The 9971-nt window shown below is 51.6% G+C and overlaps 1 protein-coding gene across 1 annotated transcript in view; it reads right to left on the bottom strand.

Moving 5' to 3' along the window:
• Positions 1-9971, bottom strand: part of KCNQ2 (potassium voltage-gated channel, KQT-like subfamily, member 2) — a 77982-nt gene that overhangs the window by 58702 nt on the left and 9309 nt on the right.

The raw sequence follows: 9971 nt of genomic DNA, 5'->3' as shown, positions 1-9971 counted from the left end.
TTCCCTGTTTATAGAAATAGCCATAACTAAGAAAAAGGCAACCACAGCGATGTGCATCCAGTAGCCAGAAGGACCAAACCACGAGGTCACGTTAACAAAGTTTCTTTAGTGCTGATGCGGATTAAATGCATCGGTCCCTCAGGCTATGGAGACAGAGCCCTCATGAAGCGCCAGCAATTTAGTTCAAGACATAACGACATGAGGACTTGTCCCTCTGGCTCAGGGTGATGCTTAATTGGGTGTGAAGTCAGATTTTGGATGAACATTGCCATTAGCACGCCGGCTTCTCTACAGCTCCCCGGAGAGCTGCTACGTGAGGGACTCTCCTCGCACCCCCAAACTCCCAAACCCACACGCGGCGAGGCAGCTTTCTGCAAGGCCACCAAAACAAACACGGGATACGTCTGAAAAAGGCCATCCCAGGAGATAAGACACAGTGAAATTCACAGAATCACAGCATCTCCTAGATTGGAAAAGACCTGTAAGACCATTTAGTCCAATCATTAGCCTAACACTGCCAAGCCCACCGCTAAACCATGTCCCTGAGCACTGTATCTACATGACCCTTAAATACCTCCAGGGATGGGGACTCCACCACTGCCCTGGGTAATGCGTTCCAAAATTCCTCCAAACCCGGCAGCTCCTGCACTAGCGATGTCTCAGAGGAGCCCGTCTGCATTTGCCCATGGCACCTCCAGTCCCTGCTGTGATACCAACAGAGATGGAGCCACTCAGAAACACCTTGTCTCTTCTAATTAAGAAAAATCCCACCGACCGAAAACCCAACAGCATCAGCAAATCAAGCCCAGGGGAGAAGAGGAGGCACAAATCACACTTCCCCCTTGGCCATGAGCCTCTGTAGAGCAAGACTTGCTCCTGGATGTGGACACGCAGTACGCCGTCCCAGCAGCTACGCCACCCCGAGCTGGACAGAAGTCCCATGCAAACTCCTACCCATGCTCCAAACAGCCACGCTCCTTCAGCCAGGAGAGACGGGATCAGCAGCACGAATCTTCCCAACGATGGAGCCAGTTTGAGGGTTGGCTTTGCTGCTCATTCAAGCCTGGAGTCTTTATATAGAGTCAGGGCAGGATCCAAAAGCGGAAGAGAGACACCCACTCCCAGGGAGTGTAACACACACACTGGAATAAATAGCTCCCTGCCTAAGGAGATGACTCAGGAATCTCACTAGTCCTTGAAGCACAAATCAGTGCTAATAAACCCTAGAGGACTTGGAGGAACGCCCAGCGAGAGGTTAACTGGACAAGACATGGTGTTTCCAGCTTTGCCAGGCACAGAGGAAGGACGAATAACCATAGAATTAAACTGACGTCCAACACTGAAGCAATGGCCACAGCAGCCTCAGCCCTTCGTGCAGCCTGCCTGCTTCAAGAGCAGCCAGCAGTCCGTCTTATTGGGGAGAGGTTTTGGTTTTCACCGCCCCTTCTGGAGGCGCTCGGGCTTAACCACTCTGTGGCTTGAAGTGGCAGGAGCACCACAGCTTCACTCCCTGTTTGTCCAGCTGTAATAGACAGATATTTATATTGAACTCCTTTGCTCTCCTCTTGAGTGAAAGACGGAGTGCTCTTACATCCCTTATTACATTCTTCAGATCGGGTAACGAACCTCCGAGCAAGCATAAACTCAATTAATGGCCACTTTGAGACTCTGAGTTGTGCGAAAGCCCATAAACATGCAGGAGGAAAAGTCTCCCAGTGCTGTCATTTTGCTGCCACCATATAACACTCGAACAGTGAGAAAGCTGATAAGCCCAATTCACAGCCCTCTACGCGCTGCATTTGTAACGAACAGCAAGGGGACAGCAAACTGCCCCAGTACGGGGGATCCGTGTCCCGGGGAAGATGCGCCTTCATTCTCCCAGCCCAAAGTTAACTCTGCTGAGCTCCTCAGACTACGGGATTTCCCTCTAAGACAAACTGGCCCATGCCTCTGGCAGTCTGCTCTGGCCAAAACCAACCCCACTTTCTTGTGCAAACCCAAGGAGCACAAACAGAAACCAAGTCACCAATTCAAAAGCAAGTAAGAAGCCGCGCAAATACCATTAAAAAGAAAAGTGGAGCAAAGATAACATTTACCAGCCGTTCCCCGACAACTACGTTACGCCTTTCAGCTGTCTTGTCTACTCAATACAGTAAGTCCTTACAGCAGGGACTGGCTCTTTTTGGCTTCATGTACAGGACAGAAGCTTGTAGACTTCTATTTCCGTTAGGGGTGCTTGCTCACCGCTGTAATATTAATGGACTACTGTTTTCCCCTCGGTATTCATTTCAACTATTATTTGAGTGAAGTTTTTCTTTTTCTTTTCCGCCGCACATTAGTTTTTCCAACCATATCAAACCAAAGTGGCAACAACACAGCAGGTCCCCAGCCACGAGCTACTGCATTCACACGAGATGGAGAAGAGGTGTACCTGAGTCACCTTTGAGTCAGGATTTCTGCTCGCTTTCTTTTTTTTTTTTTTCCCGGGCATCATAACAACTTTATAGAGAGTGACAGCCTGTCTGTGGAAGCTGCGTTAGGATTGCCTCTCCTGCTGCGCTCACCCGTTGCAGCGTGCGACAGCGGCTCAGCCGTCGCCCCAGCCGTCCTTTGCTTTGACACTGTCACCTCCCCGGGCTGGCAGAGCTCTAAACGAGGAAGAAGGACTTCCAGGAGGCAGATCAGGGTTTGTTTACAAATGAAGCATTTGTGAATCCCTGGGAAAGACCCTCCGGAAGGCAAAATCTCTGCCTCTTTCAATCTTGTCCTAAAGAGACCAAATGCCAGCCACGATGGACTGTCCGGATCCTCAGATGGAGAGTGGTCACCTCCTAACCCAAGCAGGGGCAGTTGTCCCCTCTGACTTCGGCTGTCCTCTGGTATCTTCACCCTGTCCCACCCCCCTGGGGGAGGATTAAAAAAGGAGGATCTCTGAATGAATACTGACCACTGGGCACTCTCCTCCGAGAGCCTAAACACAACTGTAGCTGCTTACGAACATTAATCAGTATTAATAAGGCTTGATTATCTCCTGATTTCCCCTGGGTCTTGGGTTGCAGGTCCATGAGTTGATCAGGGTTTGCTATAAAGGTTCTTTTCTCAAAACTGCTTCTCAAACATTGCCGAGTAAACACGGATCTCGGATCCCGGTCATAATGCGGATCAGCCCCATCTCTCACCTTGACATTACATGGTCAAGGGTGTCCACAAGGGAGTTCTGGCTCTGAGCTTCACCTTTCCTACAGGCTGTGGCAGGAGGTGGGAGATGCCTCAACTCACTCCAGTCTTCAGTGTGAAGTTGTGCCAGTCTCTGCCTTCTCTCCTGGTTGTCCGGGCTAATCCCACCCAGCTTCCACCCAGGGAACGTAGGTTCCCTCTGCCATCAACAGAGAGAAAAGGGCACTTCCAGAAGGCAGAACTGCCCTCCTGCGATCTGCACTGAGGCTCCTGTGGGATTCTTGCGAGGAACCCAGCAGGTATCTGAGCATCACCGAACTTGAGCTGAACGTCCGCTCCACCTGCAGTGTCTGGGCATTGTACGTACCGAAACAAATCAAGCGACTGCTCAGTCACAGGGCTCACACAGACGAGGCTGCTGCTGCACCCAGCAGTCCCAGTGACCCTGGTGTAGCTTTAAATCACCTCCCTACAGCAGCAAGAGCGAGAGGCAGGAAGATCTTGCAGGTTTTCTGCTCCCCATGCCTTGGAAAAGGCTGCCCTTTGCCATCCAAGCCACTCAAAAAAAATGGATGCTTACTGACACCAGAGCTTTCCACACATCAAAAAAGCATGTTAAGAGGCTGGAGTGATACCAAAGACAGATCAGAGAGAGATCTGGAGGAATGCTCCAGTTTCCCTCTTTTATTGGCAGTTAGACAGTCAAGATGCCCCAAGGCTGTAATAAAGCAGCTCTCGCCGTCCCAGACAGCGAGCGGCGTGAGATACTCCCCAGCAAACAACACTAACCGTAATTAATTCAGTGCTTTAGAATAAATGCACATGACAGCCCCCCCAAAAAACACCCTCAATGTAAGTGTCATAGGAGGAGTAAGTGTCATAGGAGTAAGTGTCATCCTTACCCAGGATAAGGCCAGGAGGACTGCGTGGGCAGCTGAGGTCACCCGCGGCTTCAGTGAGCTGATCAAGCACGATCAAGTATCACACAACTTGTTCTTACTGGAGAAAAACAACTTTTTTCTTTTAACCTGGGTGGGCGGGCACATCCACCGAGGGACCACACTGAAATACCCACTCCTGGAGTCCCGGTGGGGCCATCTTTCGCCATAGGTGAGTGCCAGAGTAGCCCAAGTGGTTTGGGCTTGTGACCCGACTAGGAGCTATTTAAACATATGGTGGTGAAGGACCCAGCTGCACCAGTGAAACCACCCTGCCCAGTGTCCTTCTGCACTACCTGGTTTTGCCGGCGTGCGCTCATTTGTCAAACCCCCTTGCAACACAGCTCCTGTCTAAATACATTGATGAAACTCAGTTCAGACCACCACAATAATCCGGTTTTGAAACGTGGTTCTTTTTTTGGCCGGCGGGAGCTAAAAGCTGTTGTGTTACTCCGCAGCAATGTGTATCTCGGTGCCGGAGACCTCCTCTCTCGTTGATGCATTGGGAACTGGGGACATTTCACACCAGCACAGACAGGCTCATGTCTGCCTGGGAAGCGCAGCGTAGACACGGTTTAATCCTTTGTAGGAACCGCCCTCCATCTTTCTCAGCTCTCCCGTATCTTCTCTCCAGGAGAGATTACATAGCAGAAAAAGGGACTGGCACATCTCCCTGCCACCACAATTTACAGAGGAATCTGTCCCTCAAGAACCAATTGAGAAACCAGCTAAGCGTTTCGGCTACCTTAGAAAGGATTATGCGGGGCTAAGTGTTTGCTGCTTAAATCCCAGATGCCAAATACCAAATTTATGGTGTTTTTTTTTTATCCTGGTAAACCCCACTGATGCCCAACTGACAGGCAAACCCTCTACCCTGCTCGCCCTGCCCCGCCAAACAAATCAGTGTCTCGCCCTGCTGATGTCCCCTGCCTCTGCGGAAAAAAAAAAAAAAAATGCAAAAAAACCCCCACCAAAACCACCAAAACCCCAAAAAAACTGATTTTTACTAACTGCATCTCTTTAAGCAATACCCATCTTCCCTCTAGTGTGGGAGTTGGGGCTTGCTTTTTGGGTTATTCCCTCTTATGACAAATTGAGCCATAGGAAGGCTCATCTGGAAAGAAAGGAGGTCATCCAGAGGATGGGCTTGTTTTTCCACTTCCTTAATGTCAGCGTGGGGCGAATGTGACGACTGGAACGTGACACATTAAAGCGACTGAAATCGGGTTGCTCCCACCAAGCTCTGACTAAGCAGCTGGAGAGGAGCTCGTGAGGCATCACATCGTGGAGGTCTCCCTGGTCCCCAGGACAGACACAACCGCACGGCTGAGGGAATCGGCGCCAGAGGTCAAAGCTCAGCAGGTCCATTCCACTCAGCGCTTATGGGAGACCTGTATCGGCACCTTCATCCCACAGACTCAACTAGGAGGGGGGGAGGAGAACCCAAGAGATCCCTGCATGTCACTGGTGGATGGGCTGAGTTTGATGGCATCGTACCTCCCAGCAATATCGCTGTCTGTGGGTGAGCGCTTGCCATGAACCACCACCCCTCAGTGCTTGGGGATGGATAAACGAGACTGTCAAAGGAAATTTACCCCTGATTAGCAAACGCCGTAAAATCAAGTATAAAAAAGTTTAAGTGGAGAACAAAACAAAATGTGAGAGCTGCCTAAAAACCCAGCCCAGGCAGCACAAAAACGGCTGGGGGTTCCCAGAGCCGTCCAAGCTGATGCAAAGGATTATCTGGGAATGGATCTGTATGAAACAACCGTGTTTTCATCAGTCCCTGAGGAGGGGAAGGAGTCACAGAAGAGGCCACCTCTGCACCAAGGAAGGCTGGACCTTCAGGGCAGCAATTGCATCAACTCTCCATCCTCCCACCGCGCCAGCCGTGGCCATGCCAGGATGCGGGCAGGGCAGAGGGGAGACTTGCTGGAGAGAGAGGTGGCTTCTGGCTGGGTTAAAAGGGAAGAACAAATGGGATGGGGATGGCACAAGGAAATTTTAATAGAATTAGATGGGGAGGAAATGTTCTTCCTTATTATAATTTAAGTCCCTGCACTTGCTTAATTAACTGAATGTACGGTGCACAGTATGCGGATAAAAAATGCACCCAAACTATTTTTAACGCAGTTAAAAAGACGCATTAAGGTTGTAAATTCAAAGTAGGAAATGTAAGAATTACAGTGGCCCTGGGCACACAGCTTTAAAAGTCTGGGAACACAGGCTGTTTTCTTGCTACTGCCCCAAATCCAAATATCCCACACGCACTTCAGGTCAGGGGCCGAACAGGAGCTGCTCACCCGAGGGATCCGCAAACGTCCCTCCAGATGCATCGGGCTCCAGGGGTGCCCCCTGCAAGTACCTGGCACAGAAGACAGCAATCCCTCCTGAAATAAGATGGCAGGCAGGGACAAAAAAGCACTTTCGAGGATCACAGCCCTTCAAACTCAGCACCACTGAGCACAGGGCAGGTTACAGCAAGCACGGTAAAAGGACTAGAAGAAAAACCAAAATATTTCAATTATTAAAAGAAAGAAAACGGCAGCATTTTGGAAGCCAAATGCCTCCCTGTGCGGAGAGCACATCCCTCAAAAAGCCTGGCCTGCTATTTAGGCACAGCTCAACTTTTCCAGTTTCAGCTCAACCTTGAACAGAATGAGGCCATGTGCTGCACCGCCGCGGCTCTGCCAAAAGGGAAAAAAAAAAAAGAAAAAAAAAAAAAAAGGGGGTGGAGGGAGGAGGGGGAATAGAAAAGAAAGATGCTGAGAGAAATCCTGGGAGAAGGTGAGAGACAGGGGAGGCTCAGACCTCTGGAAGGCAGAGTCCACCTCCGGCCATGCTGAAAAGTGGGACCCATCAGGCTCAGCTGTCCATGGGGCTGCGCAAAATGTATATATATTATATATAATCTGTAGGCACACCCAGCCACCTCGAGCAGGTCACCCAGTTGTGTCAGTGTAGGAAGAGTTAGTAAGTATAAAAATGAATCACAACACAGCAATATAAAATAGCGCTTTTGCTCACAGAGGTAACGGGGCTTTTACCGAGGCAACATCTGAGATAGGACCACACTAAGGAGTTTGGGGCTGGGGATGGGAGCTGCTCTGAATTTCCCTGGTTTCTTATGCATGAAATGGTGCAAAAGGGAATGAGCGCTGACTGGAAGAAGAGGTGGGGAAAGGAATCAGACGGATCGGATCTAGGATGCAGCACTGGAAATAAATGCAACTTGCACGGGCATCTCAAGGCGGCGCACCAGTCACCTGGTGCAATACCAGCCTGGGAGACGGCCCTCTGCAGACAGGCATTTGTCACCGGTACTTACACAGAGGAACCTCTCTTATTTATTAAAACATGTCCATGCTGGAAGAGTCTCTACAGCTTGTGTCCTGGCGTCTGGGCGCAGGGAGGCTGCCCGGGCAGCGCAGCAACCCCACACCTAAAAATGCAGTGGGGTCTATAAGTGTGTCTACAAGCTAAACTCCGACCTTGCATGGTCACAGACTCACTCACACTGGAAACAGGTCCTAAATCTTCACGCAAGAAAGCCCCTGTGAGTAGCGGGAGCAGAGAAATAGAGATGCCGGTAGATGGGATCCGGGATGGAGGGGCTGAGCGGTGCACAGCCCGAAACGGTGGCAGGATGGGGCTCTCCCATCCACAGTCTCCCTCGGGATTCCCACTCCTGCAGTATGAAGGCTAAAGGTGTTTTTGTGCTCAAGGCTGTGGTATAAAACGGGGGTTGGGGGCGGAGGAGACGGTGTGACCCCAATAACGCGGGTAGGGCACTGCACCAGCCATGGGGACACCGGGGGTGGCTCCCGCTCCCCCATACAAACTTTATGACCTTGAGCCAGTCTCTTCATCCTCCCATATCTTTGAATAAGCAGCCACTAAGCTTTTCATCTGCCCTGTCTGTCTGGATTACAGACTTCTAGTCACAGAACCGCAGGAAACCCTCTCCCTGCCCCGTTCAAACACACACAGATCTGCCACGGGCTGTACCAGGCTCACCCGGGCAGCGTAGGGCGATAACTGGTGCCTGGGCTTATCCTGGTGACTTTGTACAATATTTAAAGAGCTGAAGGATATGGTAAACAATACATTAGCAAACCACGAGGGCTAAACCTATGCTATGTGTAGTTCAGAAGACTGGATTCCATATAACTTCTCGATCGACTGTAAAAAAATTAATTATATCACCGATGCTTCACAGACATTGGCGCAATTACCACCTCAGCCCTGAATTCAGCCTCCATTTCCTGACGGGTGTGTGAGCGGAGGGGTCAGAGGATGGGTTTGCAGTGGTTACATCTCCCTCCTGCTCGGGCATCTGCCCCAAGGTGATCCGGTGAGGCCACCCAGCTCCCAGCACATCCCGGGCCAGCGGTTCCTAATGGGAGAGCACGGCTCGGCGTGGTGTCCCGGCAGGTACGAGCGGAGTCACGAGCCCCGGAAAAATGCAGCTGTTTGGGCTGAGGGAGGGGGAGGCACCTGGGGGGATGCGGCTCCCTGGTGAGAGCCAAGGGCCACCCCAGCCTGGCACCGGGGACGGGGCATTCCCCCGGTAGGAGGTCCCTTTGGGATGTCCCCTCTCCTGTCCCGTGAGGATCACTGGCTGCCCAAGCAAATGCCACCGCGGAGAGCAAATGGGTCAGAAGTTAAGACAGAGCAGCTGAAGAAGTCAGAGATGCTCATAAAGCCCTCACAGTCAGGGCTACCCTTGACATTTGGCTTTCAGCCCCTTCCACCTCTGTCATTGTCACCCCAGTGTCCCCAGGCTGGTGTGTCACCTGCATTTAACAGCATGCAGCGCACGTTGCACACAACATCCCCCCATCCTCAGCAAGCACCCGCCTTGCAACGCGAACACTCAGCCCCTCCACACGATTCTGGAGGATTTCTGCGACACAAACCATCTACAACTCCAGAGGATGACCCTGAGCATGGAGGATGCTCAGGAGTCCCAGCGCTGGACTTCACACTCCTCATTACAGCCACAACCCAGCTCTGCAGATGCTCCCTCTTCTCTTCTCCCATTTCCCAGGGTGGGGTGGGGACGACACACACGAGCTCCCTGCGAAGACCCCAACCCGCTGCAGCGCACGGCAAAGCTCCCCCTTCCACCCAGCCAACGTTTCACCGACCGGACTCGCCAACACCTCCCTGGAAGGCCTCAATGTACAAAATGGCTGAGGACCAGAAAGCACATCCCAACACCTTATCTGAGAATAGCATAGCAGCAAAAGGAAGGGGAGAGAAAAACCCACAAAAGGCCCAAAAATATCCTCTTGCCGGGTCTGAGAGAGGCCCTAGTCATGATGAAAACCATGCAAACAGAAAAACCAGCGGCCCCAAGGGAACGAGCACCCAAGCCTGAGCCCAGGCCTGCAGAAGAGCCTGGTGGGACCGTGGCAAGTCCCAGCGGGAAGGGAGTTGCAGTAACACAGCAATTTATGTTGACCCTCCCTTTGCAATCCTCTAAACAAGGGGAAGTCATCGGCGCTCCCTATGCAGCAATGCCTTCAGCTATGGGCATCCTTCTGCCAAACGGTGGGTCAGACGTGGCCATTTCTGGCTCAAATTAAAAACAAAAAAAAAGTGGGGGTGGGGGGTGGCAGAAGGGAAATGTGCACCCTGGGACTGCTCCTTTGTTTACCGCTCCATCGCTGTGCAGTCGGGAAGCCCCAGACACTGATTAGCATTTCTTTCTAGACTCATCTTCAATTCAGCCACTTCCCACAGGGGGAACAAGAAATACCTCCCAAACCCACAAAACCAACCCCGGTCCCCCCCTTCCCCAAACCCTTCGCAGCCAAAGATGGGGACGGAGGAGAAGGAGCGCAGGGCGGG

The sequence above is a fragment of the Charadrius vociferus genome, unplaced genomic scaffold (assembly GCF_000708025.1).
Source record: "Charadrius vociferus isolate BGI_N301 unplaced genomic scaffold, ASM70802v2 scaffold259, whole genome shotgun sequence".
Lineage (NCBI taxonomy): Eukaryota > Metazoa > Chordata > Aves > Charadriiformes > Charadriidae > Charadrius > Charadrius vociferus.
This window is presented reverse-complemented; position numbering and strand designations above follow the sequence as displayed.